This window comes from Rattus norvegicus, chromosome 2 (assembly GCF_021556685.1).
Source record: "Rattus norvegicus strain SHRSP/BbbUtx chromosome 2, alternate assembly SHRSP_T2T, whole genome shotgun sequence".
Lineage (NCBI taxonomy): Eukaryota > Metazoa > Chordata > Mammalia > Rodentia > Muridae > Rattus > Rattus norvegicus.
In genome coordinates this window covers 214516942-214542263 of record NC_141535.1, presented here as the reverse complement: position 1 = coordinate 214542263, position 25322 = coordinate 214516942, and positions in this window count along the sequence as shown.

Genomic DNA, 25322 nt, shown 5'->3' with positions numbered 1-25322 from the left:
GGTTTTGAATTAAGAGAAACTACATAGCATGCAGATCTAAACTTAAGTTGATGTATCAAAATATAAACAACTTAAGAAAAATAATAAAGACTAGAGTGGATGCAATGTATTCTTAATTGAAACCTTTCCATTGATCTAAAAGAGACATGACATGATCCTATGCATATTTAATCATATATTTAACACCTGTGACGTAAGAATTGTAAGATATTTTTGTTCATAAATGAAGATAGAAGGAAAATGTAAGTTAATGTCACAGAATATTTTAATCAGGTAAATATTTTTCAGTTAAGTCCATAGTTTATTTTTCTGAATCAACATTTGAAATTATGAATAAATAAATACAAATAAAATATTTTCAAAAGTTGGCCAAATGCCTGACTGAAAATATTTTTAAATTTTTTCAAAGATTATACCCCATACAATTTGAGTCCTTGGGAAAATCAACATAATTCCTCCGAAATTATTTTTTAAAATTGCTTAATATTTCTAAATTAATCTGCTTATTTCTACTTCTGTTGAATAAATTGTTATCATTAGGATTTATGAGATATTTTAAATCTCATCTTGACAAAAAAATGTTTAAACTTAAGGAAGGTATATCATGTTTATAGAAATTTACACAGGTAAAATAGAAAGGTTCTCTGTCTGTCTGTTGTGCTCCTTAGAATGATATATATCCAAGCATCCACTGGGCAGTTAAGACTCCATGTCTCCATTTTTCTCCCTTTTTCTCCTAATGTCATATAAAGTCTACTATTCCTCTTTCAGCTCCTCCCTCCCTACTCTGTGTAATCTGCTTGTTTTCATGATTTTTATAGTTTTCCTAATTTTGACAATCATAATTCATAAATATTTAAATGGTGAATATATCAGTATCTGGATTTTTCGCACTGTATGTTGGAGATTATTGTATAATTAAACTGAACTACAGGATCTGGGTTTGATACCCAATGCCCTCATAGCAGCTCACAACAGCTCACAACTCCAGTTCCAGTGCCATCTTTCAGCCTTGGTGGACACCAGGAATGTACCTGTTGTGCAAACATACATACAGGCAAAACACTCATAAAAGAAAATATAACAACATGACATAAACTCTATAAAGCTAGAATCCTCGTCAGTGTAGCACAATAGGCTTGAGTTCTGCAGTAATAAAACGTGAACATATGTGTTCTCATCTAGAACAGGGAAAATAAGGGCAGTGACCTGGGCAGAACACAGCATTTCAGTGGCTTTGCTATCAGATTCTGACATCAAGAAAGTGTGGCTGTCTAAGCCTCCTATTAACAGGACCAAGGATATTGAAGGTACAAAAGTCATGGTCTTATTTTCATCTTGGAGCGGGCTCTAGAAATTTCTTACTGCTTACATCTTTTTAAACTAGGAAATTTTGATCCCCGATGTCCCACAAACATTCAGACACTTTACAGTGTGGACAAAGATGGCGGTTATTTTTATTGCATAAACAGCTGTCCCTGACTCAGATAGAACATCAGTATTTTAGGAGAGATTGATCAGGGAATTTTGCCAATGGTTAAAGCAAATTATCATATAGGAGAAAATGTTTTAAAAATGTGGTATTTTGTAGGGTTCATATTGCAATGAATAAAGCACAATGACAAAAAGCAACTTGGGAGGATAGAGTTTATGACATATGAGGAAATTCAGGTCCCAAAATCAAGTCAGGGAGGCAGGAATGGAAGCCAAGACCAGGGAGGAGTAATACTCCCTGGCTTGTTCCTGCTGGCTTGCCTAACCTACCTTCAAACAGCACCCAGGACTGCCAGCCCAGGGGTGGCACTTTCCACAGGGAGCCATGATCTCCCATACCAATCATCCATTAAGAAAATATATCACAGGCTCATCTACAGGCCAATCTGATGCAGATGTTTTCTCCACTGTGGTTCCCTCAAATGACTTTAGTCTGATAAAGTTGACAAAGCAGAACAAAACTAAACCAAAACAAAAAACTAGGACAGATGCTTAGAACTGATGTATGCTGATCTCATTAGAAGTAAATAAAATCTAAGGTGAAACCAATGTAATAGGGTAGGGGTTTAGTAGAGTACCAGAGTATATGTTATTTAGTCCAAGCCTTTAAATATAATCATGGCTTAACTCTGACATCATAAAATAGAACAATAATATTCATAAAGACTTTGTCAAGGAACAAGTGTACTTGTGGTCTTAGAAGAAGAGGTTTACAGTCCTGAGAGGTCCCTGTTAATTCTCCATTCTGTTTACTAGCTTCAGTTTGATGACACTCACTTTGAAATGTTGAAGAACTGCAGAAACCAGGTAGGAACCAAATAGTCAGGCCCTTCCCTGCATAATGAAGATATATGCAGTAGCAGGAGACTTAGGGTGGTCCCAGGTTGATAATGTAAATCAAAGAATAAAAATGGCAGCCTACTGTTTCAAAAGAAGTGAAGCTATAGATCACAGCTAATTTCCGAGGTTGCAATGCATGCGGTGTGCTTAAAACTCCAAACCTCTGGGATCGCTGATCATGGTGAAATTAAACACATATATCATCCTAACAATATCTCCCAGATGACTGTGAGCTTGAAAACGGAAAAAGGAATTAAAGACAATACATTTGAATTTGTGTCCCTCTGTCTCAGGTTCAATTATTTTCCCATAGAAATTTATGTTTTCTATCACCCAAACATTGATCAGCTTTTTAATAGATATTACTATTTCAAACAAATGAACTCTAAAGATCATAAACTCAACAGCTGTTGTTTATCTAATTTTCTAAGGGACATATCTAATAATCCGTTTCAAAATACTAAGCCATTACAGAAAGAACAGGATAGATTTTTTTTGCTTTATTAAAGCTATATTCAGAAAGCAATCACATACGAGAGAGGAAATTCATTTGAAGAAGAAAATTAGTCATTCACACGGAAGAGATAGTCTGTCAGAAAGTAACAGGTCAGCTGACAGAGACAGTGTCTGCTCAGCAGTCCTTCTCCAGTTGAACTAATTCATCGCACAAGGCTCATCTTTTAGCAAGAGAAACAAAAAAATGAAACCAAGCTGTATTTTGAATTATATACTCATATATATATATATATGAGTGTGTGTGCATTTAAATAAAATAATAAAGTATATAATTTTTAGTATGTGATAAATATATGGTGCTTCAAGGAAGAGGTGAAGCTGAAGAATTTGAGATAACAAAATATATTTTGGCTAAAAGAATCTGACAAGCATTAATAAACTATATCTTTATAATGCTATATCAAGTATGATTATGCTGAGATATTCTTGTTCAATAAATTTATTCTAAAATATACACCCTTTTTTTAATTTACAGAGTTCTTGCTTAACTATTGTGCTAAATAACTATCCAAGCTTTATTTACTACAAAAATATGTCTGCTTTGCCCAGTGTAGACTTCCTTTCCCTCCAGCATGTAAGAGCTAAGGTTTGTGTGTCTATAGGTTTGGTTTTCCAGCAGATATTTAAAGTACCTCTTGTCCAGCTTAGAATAATTATATCTTGGTCATGAATAAACTATGTGTTGGGTGTGGTTCCATATGGTCATGACATCTACCCAGATGTTACAGTTGTCTGAATTGGAGCCAAGATACTCTGTGATGTCTGCAACAATAAAATTCCCTAGCAGCACCTACCATAAGCTGCACAAGGCCATATTAGGGGAAAGTAACTGGAATTCAATAGGAGTAACACAATTCAGACTCACCGTCTTACACCACTAGCAACTCCAGTTCTCAGTTTACATTATATAAATTTATGGAAAATGAATATTAATATACTTTTCTACTTAGAATCATCAAGTACAAAATCACCATATAGACATTGTAAACATTTCGCCTCGATTTCATCATTTTATGGACTCAAAGTAAACATTTTATTTCTGCCAAAGAAAAATTCTAAGTAGAATTCATACACTAATTTTGCTCTTTAATGTGCTATTATTTCATGTATATTTTAGAGTTGTCTACTGAGAGATTTTAGTAGTGTTTATCCAAGCTTACCTACCACCAACTATCATATGGTTACTAGAAAGGTAGTTAGTAGAAAGCCACACCAAGTTACAATAATCTGCCATAATATGTCTACATATTTGCTTATATAAAAATTCAGTTCTTTAGAAATAATTTTGCAGGCATCACATACATTCTGAAATATTTTCTATGTACATAGTGTACATCTATGTAAAATAACACAGTTTATTGTATTTTAAGGTATAATTTAACTTAAATCATAAAATTATTTCACTGATACTTCATAACTATAATTTTGACATTCATGAATCATAATATAAATACCTAATATAGAGGATATCTGATATGCAACTCCTGTGAAAGGATCATTTGACCTCCAAAGGGGTCACAACTCCCAGGCTGAGAAGCACTGTTCTAATGACCTTTTAGATCAATGAAAATTCATTTCACATGTGGCTAATAAGAATCCTCTTTTCAGATTTATTTCTTTATCAGTGATATATTTTTCTCTACTCTTATAGGAATATAATGTGGAGAAAGTAAAGTACAGCACAGTCCATGATCTGTATGCCCAATGCTCTTAAAGACTTGATGACAGGATGTTACAACTCTGTGTCCATTTCTTTTCAGGACAATTGTCATGTTAAAATTTCTAGTTATTTGTCCTTAAGCTTCAAAAATGATTTAATCAGCAGCCTTGTCTTGACCCTGATTTTACTGGAATGGCTTTAAGATTCTCTCCATTTAATTTGATGTTGACTATTGGCTTGCTGTATATTGCTTTTATTATGTGAGGTGTGTGCCTTGAATCCCTGATCTCTCCAAGACCTTGAACTTTTAAGGGGTATCAGATATTGTTAAAAACTTTTTCAGCATCTAGTGAAATGATCTTGTGATTTTTCTCTTTCAGTTTGTTTATATAGTTGATTATGTTGATGGATTTTCACATATTGAACAATTCCTGTATCCCTTGGATAAAGAATACTTATTGATAGTGGATGATGTTTTTGATGTGTTCTTGGATTCTTTTTGAGAAAATTTAATTGCATATATTTGCATTGATGTTTATAAGTAAAATTGGTTCAAAATTCTCTTTCTTTGATGAGCCTTTGTGTAATTTAGGTATCAGGGTGATTACCTAATTTATGGTATTGTTCCTTCTGTTTCTATTTTGTGGAATAGTTCGAGGAGTATTTGATATTAGAACTTCTTTGAATGTCTGGTAGGATTGTGCACTAAAACCACATGGTCCTGGGCATTTTTGGTTGGGAGACTTTCAGTGGATGCTTCTATTACCTTAGGGGTTATAGAACTGTTCAGATACTTTACCTGTTCTTAATTTAACTTTGTTCAGTGGTATCTATCTAAAAAATCATCTATTTCATTTAGATTTTCCAGTTTTGTGAGGCATATGCTTTTAAAGTAAGACCTGATTATTTTATAATTTATTTAGTTTCTGTTGTTCTGTCTCCCTTTTCATTTCTAATATTGTTAATTGGGGGATAAATGTTAACTGTCTTTGTGCTTTTTAGTTAGTTTAGCTAAGGACATGTCTATCTTGATTTTTACCTCAGAGAACCATCTCTTGGCTTTCTTGATTCATTGCATTATTCTCTGTGTGTCTAATTAATTGATTTCAACCCCAAGTTTTATTATTTCTTGCCACCTATTCCTCTTGGTGTGTTTGCTTCATTTTGTTCTAGAACTTTCAGGTGTGTTGCTAAATTGCTAGTATGAGACCTCTCCAATTTCTTTATAAAGGCACTTAGTGCTATGAAGTTTCCTCTCGTCACTGCTTTATTGTGTCCCATAAATTTGGGGATATTGTGCCTTTATTTTCATTAAATTCTAAAAAAGTTTTTAAAATCCTTATTTATTTCCTGACCAAGTGACCATTGAAAAGGCCCAAGTGCAGATGATTGGATCACATTTAACAAGGAGAGTAATGGAGTCATAAGAGGCAAAGGGAGGAAGGTAGCTAGATGGGAGAGGGATGGGGAGGGGTATGGGAGGCTCAGGATCAGATGTGAGGAGAGACAGGAGAGGGGGACAGAGAGACAGGAGAATGAAAGGAAACCTGCAGATCCTGGGCAGAGAAATCTCTAGGAAACCACAGAGACCTGAGAAGGGAGAGGCTCTCATGAGTCAATGAGGGTGGTCTTAGAGAAGATGCCTTACAGTAGGGATAAGGACACTGACTGAACTACAAACTATTGACCTAAAATTTGACCTGTCTAAAAGAAATGGATGGACAAATATGGAGCAGAGACTGAAGGAATGGTCAACTAGAAATCACTCCAAATTTAGACCCATCCCATTGACACCAATCCTTGACACTGTTAATGAACTTCTGCTATGCTTGCAGATAGGAGTCTAGCATAACTGTCCTCTGAGAGGCTGTAACAAGCAGCTGATTGAAACGTATGCAGATAAGCACAGCCAAACTTGGATGGAGGTTAGGCACTATTATGGAAAAACTGGGGGAAGGATTGCAAGCTCCGAATGGGATAGGACCTCCACAGGAAGACCAACAGCGTCAACTAACGTGGACCCTTGATAACCCTAAGAGACTGAGATACCAACCAAAGAGTATACACAGGCTGGACAAAGGCCCCCAGTACATAGGACTGCCTTGTCTGGCCACAATGGGAGAGGATACACCCAATCCCGCAGAGTCCTGATGGGGAAAGTTGGGGGGAAACCCAAGGAGAGCCTTCCCTCTCAGAGGAGAGGGAAGTGATCAGAGGAGGGACTCTGTGAGGGAAAGACTGGGAGGGGACAGCATTTGTGATGTTAATAAATAAATAAAAAGAAAGAAAAAATGAACATAGTCTTAGAAATCCAGCTCCAAATTAACACTATAAAATTATGATTAAAATCACATAAAAATCATTATAAAATAATCAGAAAGCAAAGAAAACACAAAGTAATATTTGTAGAGAAATTAATTTAGCAAATCCAAGGATTAAATATGTGAACCGAATCTTGAGAGAACAATTGCACAATACTGGAATGATGAACAGCTTGATACATCAGTTTTTTCTCCCTCTTTAATATAGAAATTTACTTTTATTTCTGCCTAATGGATGTGGAAACCCTTCCGGTTAGTCACAATCATACTTTCTAAGTAAAATGAAAAGGTGTTAATTATTGTAATGACATAACCTAGGAAAACAGCATAAAACTTTGAAGTTAAAGGGAGCAATTTGAAGAAATACCATTACTGATGCTTAATGACACCTTTGTGCTACTTTGACCCTCTCCATTGCCTTTTAAGATTTATTTATTTATTTATTTGTTTGTTTGTTTGTTTGTTTGTTTGTTTTTACACTCCAGATTTTATTTCCTTCTAGGTCAGCCCTGACTGTTCCACATCCCATACCTCCTTCCTGCTCCCCCAACTCCACAAGGATGTCCCCAAGCCACTCACCCCCACCAGATCTCTAAACTTCCTGGGGTCTCCAGTCCCTTGAGGGTTAGGTGCATCTTCTCTGACTGAACCCAGACCTGGGAGTCCTCTGCTGTATATGTGTTGGAGGCCTCATCTCAGCCGGTGTATGCTGCCTGGTTGGTGATACAGTGTCTGAGAGATCTCAGGTTCAGGTTAATTGAGACTGCTGGTCCTTCTGTAGGATTGCCCTCTTCCTCAGCTTCCTCCAGCTTTTCTTTAATTTCAACCAGAAGGGTCAGCAGCTTCTGTCGATTGGTTAAGTGCACATATCTGCATTTCAACCTTTCAGCTGCTTGTTGGGTCTTTTGGAGGACAGTCATGATAGGTTCCTTTTTGTGAATGCAACATAGCCTCAGTAATGGTGTCAGGATTGGGGCCTCCCCTTGAGCTGGATCCCACTTCGGGCCTGTCACTGGACGTTCTTTGCCTCAGGCTCTTCTACATTTTCACCCCTTCATTTCTTTGAGACAGGAAGAATTATGGGTCAGAGCTTTGACTGTGGGATAGCAAACGCACACTTGATGCCCTGACTTTCTGCTGGAGGTGAGTTTAATAAGTTCCCTCTCCTCACTGTAGGACACCTCGTCTATGGTGCCCCTCTCCCTTTGAGTTCTGAGGATCTCTCACTTCCCAGGTCTCTGGCACATTCTAAAGCATTCTCCCAACCTCCTTCCTTCTGAGGTAACCTATTTCGATTCTTTCTGCTGGCCCTCAGGGCTTCAGTCCTTTTCCCCTTCCCAATATAAGATCATGTTTCTCTCTCCACCAACCCCATCCCCTTTCCCTCTCCTGTTCCTCCCTCTCTCTATCCTTTTGGTTGCTTTCTTCTCCCTTCCAAGTGGGACTCGGTGTCCTCACTTGGATCCTTCAGCTTGTTGAACTTTTTGAGTTCTGTGGACTGTATCTTGGGTATTCTTTATTTTTTTTGCTAATATCCACTTATTAGTGAGAACGTACTATACATGTCCTTTTGGGTCTGAGTTACCTCACTCAGGATGGTATATTCTAGTTCCATCCATTTGCCTGCAAAACTCAGGATGTCCTTGTTCTTAATAGCTGAGTAGTATTCCATTGTGTAAATGAACCATATTTTCTGTACCCATTCTTCTGTCATGGGACATCTGGGTTGTTTCCAGCTTATGGCTATCACAAAAAGGCCACTATGAACATAGTGGAACATGTGCCCCTGTGGCATGGTGGGGCATCTTTTGGGTATATTCTTGAGTGGTGTTTCTGAGTCTTTAGGTAGGTCTATTCTTAATTTTCTGAGAAACATTCACAATGATTTCCAGAGTGGTTATACCAGTTTGCAGTCTCTCCAGCAGTGGAGGAGTGTTCCTCTTTCTCCACATCCTTGCCAATATGTGTTGTCACCTGAGGTTTTGATATTAGTTACTCTCACTGGTGAAAGTGGAATCTCAGGGTCATTTTTATTTGCATTTCTTTGGTCACTAGGGACTTTCAACATTTCTTTAGGTGCTTCTCAGCCTTTTGAGATTCCTCTGTTGTGATTTCTCGGTTTAGTCCTATACCCCATTTTTTGGTTGGGTTGTTTGTTTTTTGGTGATTAGCTTCTTGAGTTCTTTATATATTTTGGATATTAGCCCTCTATCAGATATGGGGTTAGTGAAGTTTTTTCCCAACCAAATGCCTATTTGTGTTATTTACTATGTCCTTTGCCTTACAGAAACTTTCTAGTTTCACGAGGTCCCATTTAGCAATTCTTGGAGTTCTGTTTAGGAAATTTCCCCCTGTGCCAATGAATTCAAGGTTCTTTCTCACTTTCTTTTCTATTAGATTCAATGTATCTTGTTTTATGTTGATTCCCTTGATCCCCTTGGACTTGAGTTTTGTGCATGGTAACAAATATGGGTCTATTTTCATTTTCTACACATAGACAGCCAGTTAGACCAGCACCATTTATTGAAGATGCTTTCTCTTTTCCATTGTATATTTTTGGCTTCTTTGTTAAAGATCAAGTGTTTCTACATGTGTGGTTTTATTTCTTGGTCTTCAATTCTATTCCATTGATCAACCTGTCTGTCTCTGTACCAATACCATGCAATTTTTATCATTCTTACTCTACAGTAGAGCTTTAGGTCAGGGATGGTGATTCCCCCAGCTGTTCTTTTATTGTTAAGAATTTTTTTTCACTATTCTGTCTTTTTTTGTTGTTGTTGTTTTGGGGTTTTTGGGGGTTTTTGTTTTGTTTTGTTTTGGGTTTGGGTTTTTTTTTTTTTTTTTTTTTTTTTTGCCTTTCCAGATGAATTTGAGAATTGCTCTTCTGGAATCTTTGAAGTGCAGGTAACTTTTCTAAACAGGCCCATATTCCATAAAGAAATAGAATATGTCATACAAAAACCCTCCCAATCAAAAAGAAAAAAGAAAAAAAACAGGGCCAGATGTGTTTAGTTCAGAATTCTACCAGACCATCAAAGAAGATCTGACACTAATATTCTTTAAATTATTCCATAAAATAGAAATAGAAGGAACACTACCTAATTCATTCTATGAAGCCATAATTACTTTGATACCTAAACCACACAAGGACTCTACCAAAAATAAGAACTTCAGACCAATTTTTGCTTATGAATATTGATGCAAAAATACTCAACAAAATTCTTACAAACCAAATCTAAGAACACATCAAAACCGTCCCTCACCATGATCAAGTTGTCTTCATTCCAGGGATGCAGGGTTGGTTCAATATATGAAAATCCATAAACGCAACCCACTATATAAACAAACTTAAAGGAAAAAAATCACATGACCATCTCTTTAGATGCAGTAAAAGTATTTGACAAAATAAAACACCTCTTCATGTTAAAAGTATTGGAGAGATCAGGAATTCGAAGCCCATACCTAAACATAATAAAAGCAATTTACTGCTAACCAACAGCTAATATCAAATGAAATGAAGAGATACTTGAAGCAATCCCACTAAAATCAGGGACAAGACAAGGATGTGCACTCTCCTCATATCTATTCAATATAGTACTCAAAGTTCTAGCTAGAACAATAAGACAACAAAAAGAAACCAATGGGATGCAACTGGCAAAGAAGAATTAAAGGCATCACTATTTGCAGATGATATGATAGTACACATAAGCGACCTCAAAAATTCTACCGGAGAACTCCTCCAGCTGATAAACAACTTAAGCAAAGTGACTGGATATGAAATTAACTCAAATAAATCAGTAGCCTTCCTTTATATAAATGATAAACTGGCTGAGAAAGAAATTAGGGAAACATCTCCATTCACAATAGCTACAGATAATACAAAATATCTTGGAGTAACTCTAACCAAACAAGTGAACGACTTTATGATAAGAACTTCAAGTCTCTCAAGAAAGAAATTGAAGATCTCAGAAAATTGTAGACACCTCCCATGTTCATGGATTGGCAGAATCAACATAGTAAAAAGGGCCATCCTACCAAAGGCAATCTACAGATTCAATGCAATCCCCATCAAAATCTGAACACAATTCTTCTTCATTGCCTTTTAAAGATGCTAGACTGTTCTGTTAATTTTTTATGATATCTTCTAGTGGAGTACTACTCAGCTCTCAAAAACAATGACTTCATGAAATTCGCAGACACATGGATAGAACTAGAAAATATCATCCTGAGTAAGGTAACCCTATCACAAAAGAACACACATGGTATGTATTCACTAATAAGTGAATATTAGGCAAAAAGCTCAAAATACCCACAATACAACTTACAGACCATATGAAGCTCCAGAAGAATGAAGACTAAAGAGTAGATGCTTCAGTCCTTCTCAGAAGGGGGAAAATACAGGAAGTAGAGGGTGGGAGGGACTTGGGAGGAAGAAAGAGGAGGGGGAAAAAGGGGGTAAGGATCAGGTATGAGAGAAGGTGGGGATGATATACAAAGGGTTCAGAAATTGAACAGAGGTGTATAGCAATGGGGGATGGGGAACTGGGGAATGTCACCAGAATGTCTCAGATGCCAAGAAGACAAGGGACTCTCAGGACACAACGGGATGACATTAGCTGAAATAACCCACAAAGAAATGGGAGAACCTATACAGACCATATCCAGAGGTCAAGCTAGCCTCCAGTTGGGGAATGGGTTCACCCACTCATCTCCAAATTTTTAACCCAGATTTCTCCTGTCTAAAGAAAATATGGGGACAAAGTGTGGAGGAGAGACGGAAGGAAAGGCCATCCAGAGACTGCCCCACCTGGGGATTCATCCAATATACAGACACCAAACCCAGACACTATTGCAGCTGCCAAGAAGTGCTTGCTGACAGGAGCCTGATATAGCTGTCTCCTGAGAGACTTTGCCAGAGCCTGACAAATACAGAGGCGGATGCGTACAGCAACCATTGGACTGAGCACAGGGAACCCAGTAGAGGAGTTAGGGAAAGGATTGAAGAAGCTGAAGGGTTTTGCAACTTCGTAGGAAGAAGAACAATATCAACCGAACAGATCCCCCAGAGCTCCCAGAGACTAAACCACCAACCAAATCACCCACCACGAACTATGTAAGGACCCATGGCTCCAGCTACATATGTAGCAGAGGATGGCCTATCTAGCCTCAATGGGAGGAGAGGTCCTTGGTCATGTAAAGGCTCAACGAATGCCCCAATGTAGGGAAATGCCAGTGGGGCGAGGTAGGAGTGGGTGGGTGGGTTGGGAACACTCTCACAGAAGCAAGGGGAGGGAGATGTGAAGGGGGTTTGTGAAGGGGAAACCAGGAAATAGGGAAGCATTTGAAATGTAAATAAATAAAATATGCAATAAAAAATAAAAATAAAGATACTGGACTGCTCTTAGGTAAAAATAATGGTTGAAATTACACATACATTTAAGTGTGTGTGTGCGTGTGTGTGTGTGTGTGTATGTTTATACATTTTGCATTTTTTGGTCTGTTTTTATAAAGGCCATGTGAAGGGTTCTCCCAAATAGAATGTATCACTTCCAAGTCTTTGTCCGCTCAATGCATTGCAACCCTTACAGCCCTGATAAAATGTCACTCACTTCAAGTTTCCTTTCTTGTTAATCTTATCTAAATAGAGACTTGGGACCAGAGAACAGGTCTACATTTAGTATACTAGCATAGATTTTTTATTTACAAATCTAGTGAAAGACTTTTAATCTTTTACAAGATAAATGTCTCATTTTTTGTACTTTCTTCTTTCCTAAAACTTTCCACGAAATGTTTTTAAATTTATCATCACAAAATTCATTTACCTCAGACACCAAAAGTAAATGTATTACCTTCTCCCTAGCAGAATAACTTTACTATAAATAATTTGCAACTTTGTCACTTTAGTGGACAGCTTTTCTTGATTAATTATAAAATGCTAATATGTCTTAAGACTGTATATTCTCTTCATAATCGTTCCTTATGGCTCCAATGTGTTCTGATGGCTCAGTGGACAGATTATACACAAAGAAAACCCAAACTGACAATCCAGACTTTACCAGGTCATATTTATTGTGTATTCTGCTCTTAAGCAATATGTTGCTACAAGTTTAGAGTGTAACAGAAATAATATATACAGTTCACAACACCAGATTACATACTCGCCACTGTGTTTCACTAAATTTTGTGAACTGTAGGCTAACTATCCTTTCTGTAGTGGGAGAGGGACTTTGGGGACTTCTGAGTGACAGTCATTATTTTTAAGGGCTTAAGAAAGAGTTAGTGTTTAAACTCCTGCAACAACCGCAAAGCACGCTTTCTGGAGCATGCCAGCTGATGCTAATAAATCCACAGCTTTTCTTGGACTTCACATGGCTAATTTCATAGAAAATGCTCTGCATTCCACCTCTCATTGTTTACCTTCACAGTGATATAACCACATCTGAGTATTCAGGAGGAATATTGTTGGTGTCACTGCCAATGTGAAAGACAAGTGCTATTTGTATTGCAAAGACGAATTACATGATCAAAGTGTTCACAAAAGAAAAAAAAGACAAATGAATTAACTTGACAAATATTTCCTCTCAGAAAGCAAGAGCACAATAGATTTCACATAATGAGGTATAGATTACCAACAGTGTCAAGAATCTGCTTGCTTATTTTTCTTATTGCCCTAGTTTGTGAAATCATGGTGTTCATAAAATATCTTGATAATTAGAAGGTGGCTGAAAAATAGTTCAACTCTAAAAACTCAATTTATCCTCATCCTTGTATGAGCATATGTGTGCACATATATATGATACATATGAAAAACTACATATATAAGATAAAATATGCATCAAGTGTTTAGTTAATGTATTTTAAAATTATAGTCTGCCTATTAAGTCTATAACTTATAATAGTTACATTTGAACAATATAAACATCTTTGCTCTGCTTATATACAAAGAGATTGACCTACAAGATTATGGATACTGGCATGGTTTGTAAAGTAAGGAAGTGATTCGGGGGATGCTGGAAAGCTAGTGACAAAGCTTTAATCCACAGACCAGCAAGATCTGGGCCCAGGAAGAACACTGATTCTGTTTTATCTAAAGACTGAGTAGGGCAGAGCTGAAACTTGAAGACAGAAGACTAAGGGTCCATGGTAGCAAGGAGGCAGGACAACAGCAGTGGGAATGGGAGGCTAAGCCATCACACTTCAATGACAATCAGGAATCAGAGAGAAAACTGGAATTGAAACAAGGCCATAAACTCTCAAAGTTCATCCTCAGTGACACATTTACTGCAGCAAAGTTCCACTTTCCGAAAATTCCATAACCCCCTAGCAGCACGACCAGCTGAAGGTCAAGTGTTCAAATACATGAGTCTACAGAGTATATTCCTCATTCAAACCACCATAAAGAACATGAGGATTAGAAGGAGGTAGGAAAATTGAGGTAGATGTAGGAGGCTTTAGGGGGAGGAATGAGAGAGTGGATAGGATGAAGACACTTTGAAATTCTCAAACAATTGATAAAAATATGTTAATTTATATACTATAAGTGACCTAGGCCACTTTAGTACATCTCCACCACAATTCAGGTGTCATTAATATGATAGTGCAGGAGGCAGGGACTATAAAGTGTAAAGCCATGAGAGTCTTCTCACAAACAGATAAAGAACCTTTATAAGAGACTTGACAAATGTAGCTACTTTCCTTTGCCTTCTGCCTTCTTCCATGAGAAAGTTCACTCTGTCTCCACAGCATACGACATTGAAGAGACCTTCATGGAATGGCAATAGTCATGAGATCATGTGTCTGCCAAAATCTTGATCATGGGCTTTCCAGTTTTCAGAAAGGAAGAAATAAACTTGTGCTATTTATAAATTCCCTAATCTGTGATTTATGCCAAAACAGCACAAATAGAGCAAGACAGTACCATCACAGATTTTATGTCAATAATAATTTGTGGAATGACATGAGACTACTTCAGGTAACAATTCTAAGACTGGACTATCTCAGAGACAACAAAATCCTTTAAGTATTGGTTTGACCTTAAAATCCTTTATCCTCTGTTCAATGCTCTTTATATTCTTTAGCACCCTTTGATCTCTCCACTCACAATTTTCTCCTTCACGTTAGTGAGAATTTCCTGTTATGCTTTCTATTTCTCTCCATTATTTTCCTACAGAGAAGATTCTCTGAACAGCATCCTTATATGTTCAATCCTGACTTGATGTCTCTTTCCAAAACCACTCAATAAAGCACAAAAGAAGACAGTGTGTGACTAGAAATATCTTAAAGTTATTTTGAGAAGCGGATTAATAGAAACCATTCACCCATTATATTGAAAAAAAGGGTGAAGACAGGGTAAATTGTGAAAATGGTGACCACAGTATCAAAAGTTACAAATTCAATTAAAAAAGCAGTATTATAGTTACTGTTAATTGTTCATCTGATACGATTCAGAATCAACTATGAGCTAAGCTTTCACAGTCATAGTCAGCATAGATACTGTCATAGTCACTTATTTTTTGCTACAATGAAACAACATGTCCAGAGCGACTTAAAAGGAAAGAATTTAATTTTCTTCCATGTGTCTTTTTATCACTGAAGGCTATCAGGACCAGAGCTCAGACTGATGCAGAGGCCATGGAGGGGTGCTGCTTACAGGCCTGTCCATTTTGGCTTCCTTAGTCTGCTCTCTATGACAGCATCACCCATAATGACCCAGGCCCTCCCACCACCAATAGCTAACTAAAAATATCATACAGCCTGATCTCATGAAGACATTTTTTCTCAATTTAGGTTCCCTCATTTCAGATAATTCAAGCTTTCATAAAACAAACCAACACAGATACCTATGAGACTGGGACATCACCTAGATTAATGAAAATATCTGAAAATGTCTATGATGGATTTTCTTGACTAAATTAATTCATATAGAAAGACCTCTCTTAACTTCAGGAAGTCCACAACCTTGCATAGGATCCTGTGCTGTGCATATTTAAAATAAAAAAAGAGCTAAGCACCAGCATTCATCTTTTTCTGCTGAGTACGTATGCAATGTGTCCAGCTGCCTCAAGTTCCTGGGGCCTTGGCTTCCCAACCATGAGGAATGATGACTTTGAACTGTGAGTGGAAATGAACCCTTTGTTGCTTGATTTGATTTTTTATTAGACATTTTGTGACAGAGATGGAAAAAAGAAAACAAACCAAGCAAACTAACAAAAAATCAAGCCAAGTAGTTAAAGGGGGAAAAGTTTTGAGATATGGAAGGACATGGGGCCAGTACCTGGGTCTAAAAAGACACACATCTGAGGGATGAAGTACACACAGTAGGTCATTACCAATTACTAGCCATGAACTCACAGGGCACACAAAGGCATGTTAGAAACTCATTAGGAGGATAACTTGAAAAATAATGTAAAATGTTAAGTTTGCCTGCCATAGTTTTGTAGCTGCTGATCGGAGAAGGGGGCCCTAGATTGGAGACAAACAGATTATTGACCACAGCGTGTTTGTGATCCAGTGTTGCCTGATTATGGCAAACGTCCAGGGAAAGCTATATGAGAGACAATAGTTACGTTCATTCTCGGTCTCAGAGACGTCGGGCAATGGTCTGAAGACTCCACTGTGTTTTGACTTGTGATGTAGGAGAGCATCACAGGAGAAGGGGTGACTGGAATAGCGTTACACAGGTCAGAGTCAGCCAGAAACAGCAGAGGAGATCAACCTTTTCTGGTGGGAGCTGCCTCCTCCATGTTGGCTACACAGCCCTCTCAGTAGCTCACATTCAAAGCAGGGCTCTCCATGGTTTCTCAGATCATAATGACGTCTGGAAACCATTTTACAAATACCTCCAGAATGCACTTGGATCTTTTTTCCCAGTGTCTTTTCATCACAATAGGATTCGCTATTTTCACTGTCACCAAAATTCCTTTCCCTACAGAGAGAGAACAACATGTTATCTATCTTCATGGGGGTTAAATTAATGATGAGGAATATGAGATTAAGAAACGCAGTGTTTGTCAAAAATTATGGCCATATTTGTCTCTGACTCTACTGCAACTCATTACTCTTTTTTTTAAATGTTCTTATTCAAATGCCTTTGAAAATACAGTGTGAGAAAGAATAAGGATTCAGAAAAAGTGATGAAGTGAAAAAAATTAATCTGGAAATCAGAATTCTGAAATCTGGGTGTTGGCTGGATGAGAACCCTCCATCTTAGAATAAATAGTTCATTTCTCTGTCAGCTTGAGGTGCTGGGTATCTCCTTCTGGTGGCTTACACAGTTTCCACCCTCTCCCCACACCCCCTCCCTGTGTCATATCACTTCTCACTGCGTCCTTTCAGATTTTCCCTTCTCTCACAACAGCTGGCACTGGGTTTCTTCCCACAAGCAGATGAGACTCCTCTTTATAAGATTCTTATTTTTGGGGGCTCGAGACCCCAAAAGTACAACAATGTCAAGCAACCAGAGCTTCCAGGGACTAAGCCACTACCTAAAGTCTATACATGGACTGACCCTGGACTCTGACCCCATAGGTAGCAATGAATATCCTAGTAAGAGCACCAGTGGAAGGGGAAGCCCTGGGTCCTGCTAAGACTGAACCCCCAGTGAACTAGTCTATGGGGGGAGGGCGGTAATGGGGGGAGGGTTGGGAGGGGAACACCCATACGGAAGGGGAGGGGGAGGGATTAGGGGGATGTTTGCCCGGAAACCGGGAAAGGGAATAACACTCGAAATGTATATAAGAAATACTCAAGTTAATAAAAAAAAATTCTTATTTTCATTACATACAAAACAAATGTGGGTGTGAGGAAACCAAGAGGGGTCCCTCTTTAGACAAAGAGCTATAGAAAATCAATGGCTTTTGCTGGCAGAAGAGTTGAGCATCTCTAAGGATAAACCACCTGATACGTTATCCCATACCAAGTGGACAGCCCTAAACACATGTGTGTATGACAACACTAAGTGGATTCAGTAAGGGCTTTGCATATAAGTGTGTGTGTTTGTGTGTATGTGTGCGTGCATGTGTGTGCATATGTGTGTGTGCATGTGTGCGTGTGTGCATGCATGCATGAGTGTATGTGTGTGTATGTGTGTTTGTGTGTGTGTGTGTGTAAATGTATCTATATAAAAAGGATGGACACAGAAGGAGTTGGAAAGAAAAGGATGTGGGGTGGAAATTACATAATATTAATATTATTAATATTATTATCTTAAGTAATAATAATAACAACAACAATAATAAGTAGTTGAAAACAGAATAGAAAACAAATTTCAGATTTTGTGCATTGGGCAGTTTCTCCCTGTGTTATCTTCTCATTGGTCTTCATTGTTTCAGGCAGCGATACATCTCAAGGCTTATGATAATTTAAAAGAGACAATATGGCAATGATCTGGCATGACATAGACCAGTGTAACAGCTCTCAAAATGAAGAAAAGTTTGTTTTTGTATGACTGTTATAGAGGCCTCTGATTGCATCAATTAGAATGGATTTAGGAATTGCATGAAAAAGTCATTCAAAAATTAACAAAGGTAAAGGGGAGGAGGAATGGGCAGATGGGAAGGGAAATATAATTTGAAGTGTAACCAAATAAAACAATTAGTAAAAAATTAACAGATGATTGTATTATTCTTAAATACATTGACAGTACCGTCTGTTTTTAAAATTGATACTATATTTCTTAAGTAAATTTATAAGGTTAAGGCCTCACTATTTATTGATCACAATATTACAATAGCTACATGCTTCATGGATCAATGTTTCATTATCTAGAAAACTTCTATTTCAGAATAATTCAACCAGACTTCCCTTAAATTTTTTTTAAAAAAATATTAAGTTGCATAAAGAAATTACAGTTTGCCATCTAGTGAAAGAAATTCAAATTACACTTCATCCTCTCAAAGAAATGAGCTCTGAGATCTGGTCCCTGTATGGTGACTATGACATTAACATGATTTTTAACACACATTATTAATACACTCAGATGAATGTCTTTCTGCTCAAAACAGTTGCTTTTAGAGACAATCGTTCAAACGTTTATTCCAATGTTGATATTAAATGATTCTCTAAAATTCCTTTTAAAATTTCTGACAGGGCTTCTGTCACCTTAATGGCCCATGATGGCACACAGTTATCATTTTTAAAAGTCTGCATGGATTATAAGTTTTCAGTTTTGCTTACTTCCACTATTCCCATAGTATATGCACAATGAAAGAAATGATAGATCCATTCGAGACAGAAAAAAAGACTTTACTTTTTGGAGTAGTTACTGATTTAGAGCAAAATTGAGTGGGAAATGACAAGATTCCCCATGCACTCCATGCTCCCACATATGTACAGGCTCCCATATTGTCACCACATTGACCCCCACAGTGAATAGCTGCAGTTCAATCAACACAATTAACCCCTTAACATTATGCTTTCACCTTGGTTGCTTACTCTGATGGTTCGCAAGTTGACGAGGACAAGTCCCTTCCTGGAGAACATGCAGAAGTCTCACCAGTCCAAGCCCCACTCTGGGTTTTCTTAGATCACTCTCTCATACTCGGCCTTAATATATTCCCTCTCCATAGATGAGGAAGAATGAACGTGGAAGATTTTGATAAACTGATAAAAGTCACACATACTATAGAAATGGTTCAGCAGACTCAAAACAGTATAGTCAGTCGGCTCCCATTAGCTTGGATGTTAAGTTCAAATTATGTCACATCTTTATTCAAGTGAATATGGTTAATTTTAATAACAAAATCAATAAAAATGTTTCAACATGCCATAATAAATTTGTAGCTGTTAAGATTAGAAATTTTGATTTTGTGTCAAGAATTGAGCCTATTGACTCTTAATCCTGAAGTTTTGGTTTACTACAAGGAAACTGGTGATGCAGGATGTTTCAACAAAGAAATAAAAGAATAATTGTGTTGTTTCTCAACATTGCTTCATTATTAGAAAACAGCCATAGTAAATAACTCATTGTAGCATCTACATACAAGAATAAAACCTTTATTGTTATCCAAACCATATTCTGGGACAGCATAACACTGGGACAGCATAACACGGGGACAGCACAACACTGGGACAGCACAACACTGGGACAGCATAACACTTGGACAACATAACACTGGGACAGTACAACACTGGGACAGCACAACACTGGGACAGTACAACACTGGGACAGCATAACACTGGGACAGCATAACACTGGGACAGCACAACACTGGGACAGCACAACACTGGGACAGCATAACACTGGAACAGCACAACACTGGGACAGCATAACACTGGGACAGCACAACACTGGGACAGCACAACACTGGGACAGCATAACACTGGGACAGCACAACACTGGGACAGCATAACACCAGCCCAGCAAAAGACTGTCAGAAGAGAATCATTATTAATATTTTGTGCTATCTTACCTTGTTCCTTTAAGATATTGCATTTCCATTTGAAAATCCATGCACTAATTTGTGTTGAGAACACAAAGCTCCTGCAGAGAATAAAAATATTTCATCATCATAGTATGAATGAGAGCTACATGTATTCTTCAAATCTTCCATAAAAGCTATAAAATTATTTCCGAAGAAAATTTCCCAGAGTGATGATTATATATTAGAGGTTTTTGTAAGTCAGGTATATACTTTAGATTCAACCTTTATTTAAACTTAAATGCATAAATTATCTAGATCTAAAATATTAAATTTGCTTTTAACATGAGATGATATGGTTTTCAGTTTACTAGTATTAGCTACTATGGCAAGGACTTAACCCTGATTTCTTAAAAATATTCGAATAATGATCACAGAAAGCCTGGGACACTGTCTTCGTGCTTTTTCATCTGTGCAGACAGAGCAGCCATTTTCCTAACTGCTAAGGGTATCGCTAACACTTGACTGTTGTCTCTGACTTTCCTTTGGCTTCCGGAGAAATTTCAACTCAGATCACTGGCCCTCCCAGGGAAGAACTCACACAAGTAGGTAAGACAAAGCTAGCCTTGAATGAGTTTTTACACTTTTAGATGCTATGACAAATATCTGGGGAAAACATTAAACCTTTAGACGGATTTGCCCTTGTCTTTGTTGTTTGTTCACCGTTTTGGACACTTCTGTTTTGGACACTTTCTATTTGCTGTGCTGAGGGAGGGTGAACGCCCACGGTGACAGTGGAGTTACAGTAGAGCAAGCAGCTTCTTCCATAAACAAAAATCAGGGTAAGGAACTAAGAGAAGCCAGGACAGAATGTGACCCTCTGGGACCTGCCCACCAGGATTTAGGAACACTTCTTCTAGCTGTGCCCACATCCTAGAGTTCAGATCTTCCCCCAAATAGCCATGAAATGGAGACTAACACTGCAGCCATGAATATGTGAATAAAGTTTCCTGCTATTTAAACTATAACCCATTGAGTTGATACCCTTCTCAAGGGCCATTGTAGCTCTAGATGTCTCTCTTAGACCAACTGAATCTTCTAACATTTCTTTGTTTCAAATATTTGCATCGTCGTACCTCACTTCTTTGTTATTGTGTTTCCTGTGTGAAATCCCCAATTTGTATTCAAGAAACTTGATGAAACATTTCTCTACCTCACTAAACTACAGCCTGGCTTCTTAATCATTTATCAACGTTCTTAGAAAGAACGCTAGGATTTTGAGCAAGAAATTATTAGCTACCTTTTAACCATGATCCATTTCATTGACACCCTTAAAGATCATTTAAACCCAACAAACAAACAACAGCAACCACAAACAAACAAAAAAAATCCTCAGGACATTCAACCATGGCGTGGAAAGAAAAAATCACATCTAAATAATACAGCCAGGCCTTCCAAGAGAAAGGGGGATTTGCTATAAAAATAACACCAATGTTTTGTCTCCAAGCATAACCATAGAATTTATATTGAATGCTAAATAAATGCAAATCATATACTTTATCTTTTTTATATTTACAAATTTGTGGGAAAACATGTCAAAGATAGATACGGAAACAAAAAAGTTTGGATAGAAATCACAAGATTAAAGATAATTTTAGTTAGTACTAAAATTGTCATCATGTTTTTCACAGCAAGGCATTTATTTCAGTTCATTTTTGCATTATTTTCTAATATATTTTAGTCATGATTTCCCTTTCCTACAAGTCATCCCATATACTGTTCACATCCCTATCAATACAAGTTCATGCTCTTCCTCTATCTCTAAACAGACAAAACACAAAAAATCAAAACAAACAATGTAAGTTTTTAAAATGCCAAAAGCAAAGAAAAACAAATCCCTATGTAGTTAGGGTTGCCTGACCAGGAGTGTAGTTCATATATCCTCTGACACGCCACTGGAGAAAACGGATTATCTTCACCAGCAGGTATCAATTGAATAACTTCTTGGTTAGAGGTGAGACCTTGTGTCTACTTCCCCTCTCAATGTTAGGACCCTGTCTGGATTGATTCTGGGAAGGTCCCATGCGTAATGTCACAGTTTCTGTGGAATCCCACGTGCATCAGTCCTGATGTGGACGGAAGACACTATTTTATTTCTTTAGAGTCATCCATCACTTCTGGCTCCTATAATCTCTCTGCCTCCATTTTATTCTTCGTAGATTCCTGAGCCCTGTGGGGAAGGTTTGATGAAGGTGTCCCATTGTACACTCCGAGTCTCTTGCTCACTGCTCTTTGTCCAGTTGTGGGTCTCTGTGTCAGTGCTCACCTACCATGAAGAACTGCTCTGCTGTGGTTGGGTGAGACACTGAAATTATTCAACTGGCTTGAATATTTAAAATGATGTCCTAACAACACTGGACCAATAAAAAGATTGTCCAAATCAACCCAAAAGCCTGAATTACATTTAAAGGCACGCCATTTAAAAATAATCTATCTATGGCTTTATCATGTAGTACTTTTGGGTAAATACATTTCTTTTAACGTTTAACAATCCCTAAGACCTCTTCACAAAAGCACAAAGGAAAGGCATAACAAAGGTTATACTATCTAAAAAGCATTGATTCGGAATATAACATTATCCATCTATCGAAATGAGGTGAAGAAAAAAATGGCAACCCTCAGCAGTTCCAGGAGCCCCCACAACCATTTATTCTTATTTGCTTTCAGGCTTCTCCTCCTATAATGAATAGGAAAAGCAAGCCGGCCCTGGGAGTACCTCCATGCTGTCAAATATCTTACTGGAATAGCTTCATCTTTTTAATTCATCACTGAGGCCAAACCCTCTATTCATATGGAAAAGGAAAGGGAACATTATGTTGTAAACTTCTTTCTTATTTTTCTTTTTCCTTTTAAAGGAGCAACTATACAGAGAAAGGCAAATACTTTCCGCCGTTTCTTTCTAGGAGTAAGAAGCTTCCTCAGACCAATTCCATCTGATATTGTATTTCTCAGCCAAAGTAGTCTAATGTAGGTTGTGACACATGATGCATCCTTCTTTGCTACTCTTGAAAACCATTAATATTTAACTTGATCCACTCAGAATTAACGACCACAGCAGTCAGTGCTCTGAGGACAGTATGCTTAAGTCCACAGGAAACACCCCAGGGTGCTAAAGAATCTCGTCATCCATCTAACATACAGACCACCCCCATTTGTGTGTGTGTGTGAGTGTGTGTGTGTGTGTGTGTGTTCATATTATATGGTTGTACCATCGAACAAGAAAATTCAAGATACTGTCATAAGAGAGTCTGCAAGGCTCTGTATAGAATGACAATAATTAAAAGCAATAACTTGCAGCATGTACTTCTTTTCTGTTAGAAGGCCATCTGTAAATCATACTCAGAACCCCACAGAAATCAATCCCCAGTTGACTTGTGTTCCCTCAGGGCTGAGCCCGTGCTTTTTGGTCACTAATTGTATCGACAGCTGGTAGTTCCCACCCTGAGACGATTTATTTTATCTCCACGTATTTATTGAAATGCACCTTGTTTGGTATTGACCTGACAGCCGTAGGAAGCAGCGGATAGTGGTAAAATCCCTGGAGGCCTGACAGAAGGTTTCGGCATCGAGCTTCACTGACAGCATTAGGCCCCACAGCACACAAGGAAACAGCAGCCTCTGCGGGCAAACGGAGAGGTGTCTGAACTAAAGGGACAAGCAGAAATTCACACGCCACGCTGTGTTTTGTTCTTACACTTCAGGATAAGGTTTTGACACTTGCAAAATCACTGCCCAGATATCCAAACAGGGAGCATGGGTTATCAAATATGTGTACAGCTAACTGCAGACAGTGTGAGCCAAGGACAGTTCCAGGGTTCACTTGTCTCTAAATGCAAGATGCTATCCATAAAACTATGCTATAGTATAAACTCTAAACACTTATATAAAATGTTATCACTGAATATATAGATTATCTACTGTTTAGGCAACATTGTTAGAATAATGAACTTTTTTTGGACGTTTGGTTTTGTCATGTCTCATTTGTTTTGATTTCAGTTTTGTGTGTATGTGTGTGTGTGTGTGTGTGTGTGTGTGTGTGTGTGTGTGTGTGTGTGTTTTCCGCTCAGCCTTTGTTTTATTGAGATAGAGTTCCTCTGTGTTGCTCTGGTTACGCTGCAAATTGTTCTGTAGACCAGGCTTGTCTTAAAGTCTCAAACTCAGAGATTCCCCTGCCTCTGCCTCCTGGGCACTGAAATTAAAGGTATGTTCCACCACTGCCCAAGAAAGCAATGAACATTTAAATGGACTTTCTATGGCAAAATGTTGGTCACTGGTAGCATTTCTAAACGAGCTTTCAAGTATGATATAATTAGAAAGAAACATGTTTAAAAAAACAAGTATTACCTACATGTTAATGAAGCATCACAAATAAGAATTATTATTGTCAATATCATTGGATGATGATGATGATGATGATGATGATGATGATGATGATAATAATAATAATAATAATAGTAATAATAATAATGGAGAGACAGCTCAGCAGATAAGAGCAAATACTGACTGTGCAGAGGACCTGAGTTTGGTTGGTTACGACCACCCATGCCTGAGTGTTCAGTACTGCCTACTGCTTGTCTGAAGGAACTCTGCTGCCCTCTTCTGGTTTCTATGAGCACTTGTACAACAGGCATGCGCACACCCACGCACACGCACGAGCACAAACATAGCACAATGCCAGGTGTTCACTTGCAATTCCTCTTTCCTACAGTCTTCTTGCCTTCTCCCTAATTCTTTCGGCTGACAGGGAGCCCTTCCTTGGTTCTGGTTAACTGACTGCCGAGCATCCAAGTAGAACAAGGAGAGCGGTTCCCGGAGAAAATTCCCTATTTATTTGTTCTCCTGTGGTCCCCCCCCCCCCGCCTCTCTTTTATTCTCTAATAGAGGACTTGGTTCCCTGAAAGTCCTGAGATAGAAATCTCAGACAGAGATTTTGCTTTCTTTTGGAGAAGCTGTAAGTAAAACCACTTTTTCCCACAGATGTCTTTCTCCTGAGTTAAAGATAACGCAGTTACGATTACCTTCCCACCCATTCTATCCTACTATGTCTACAACAGAGTCTGTCTGTCTCCTTCC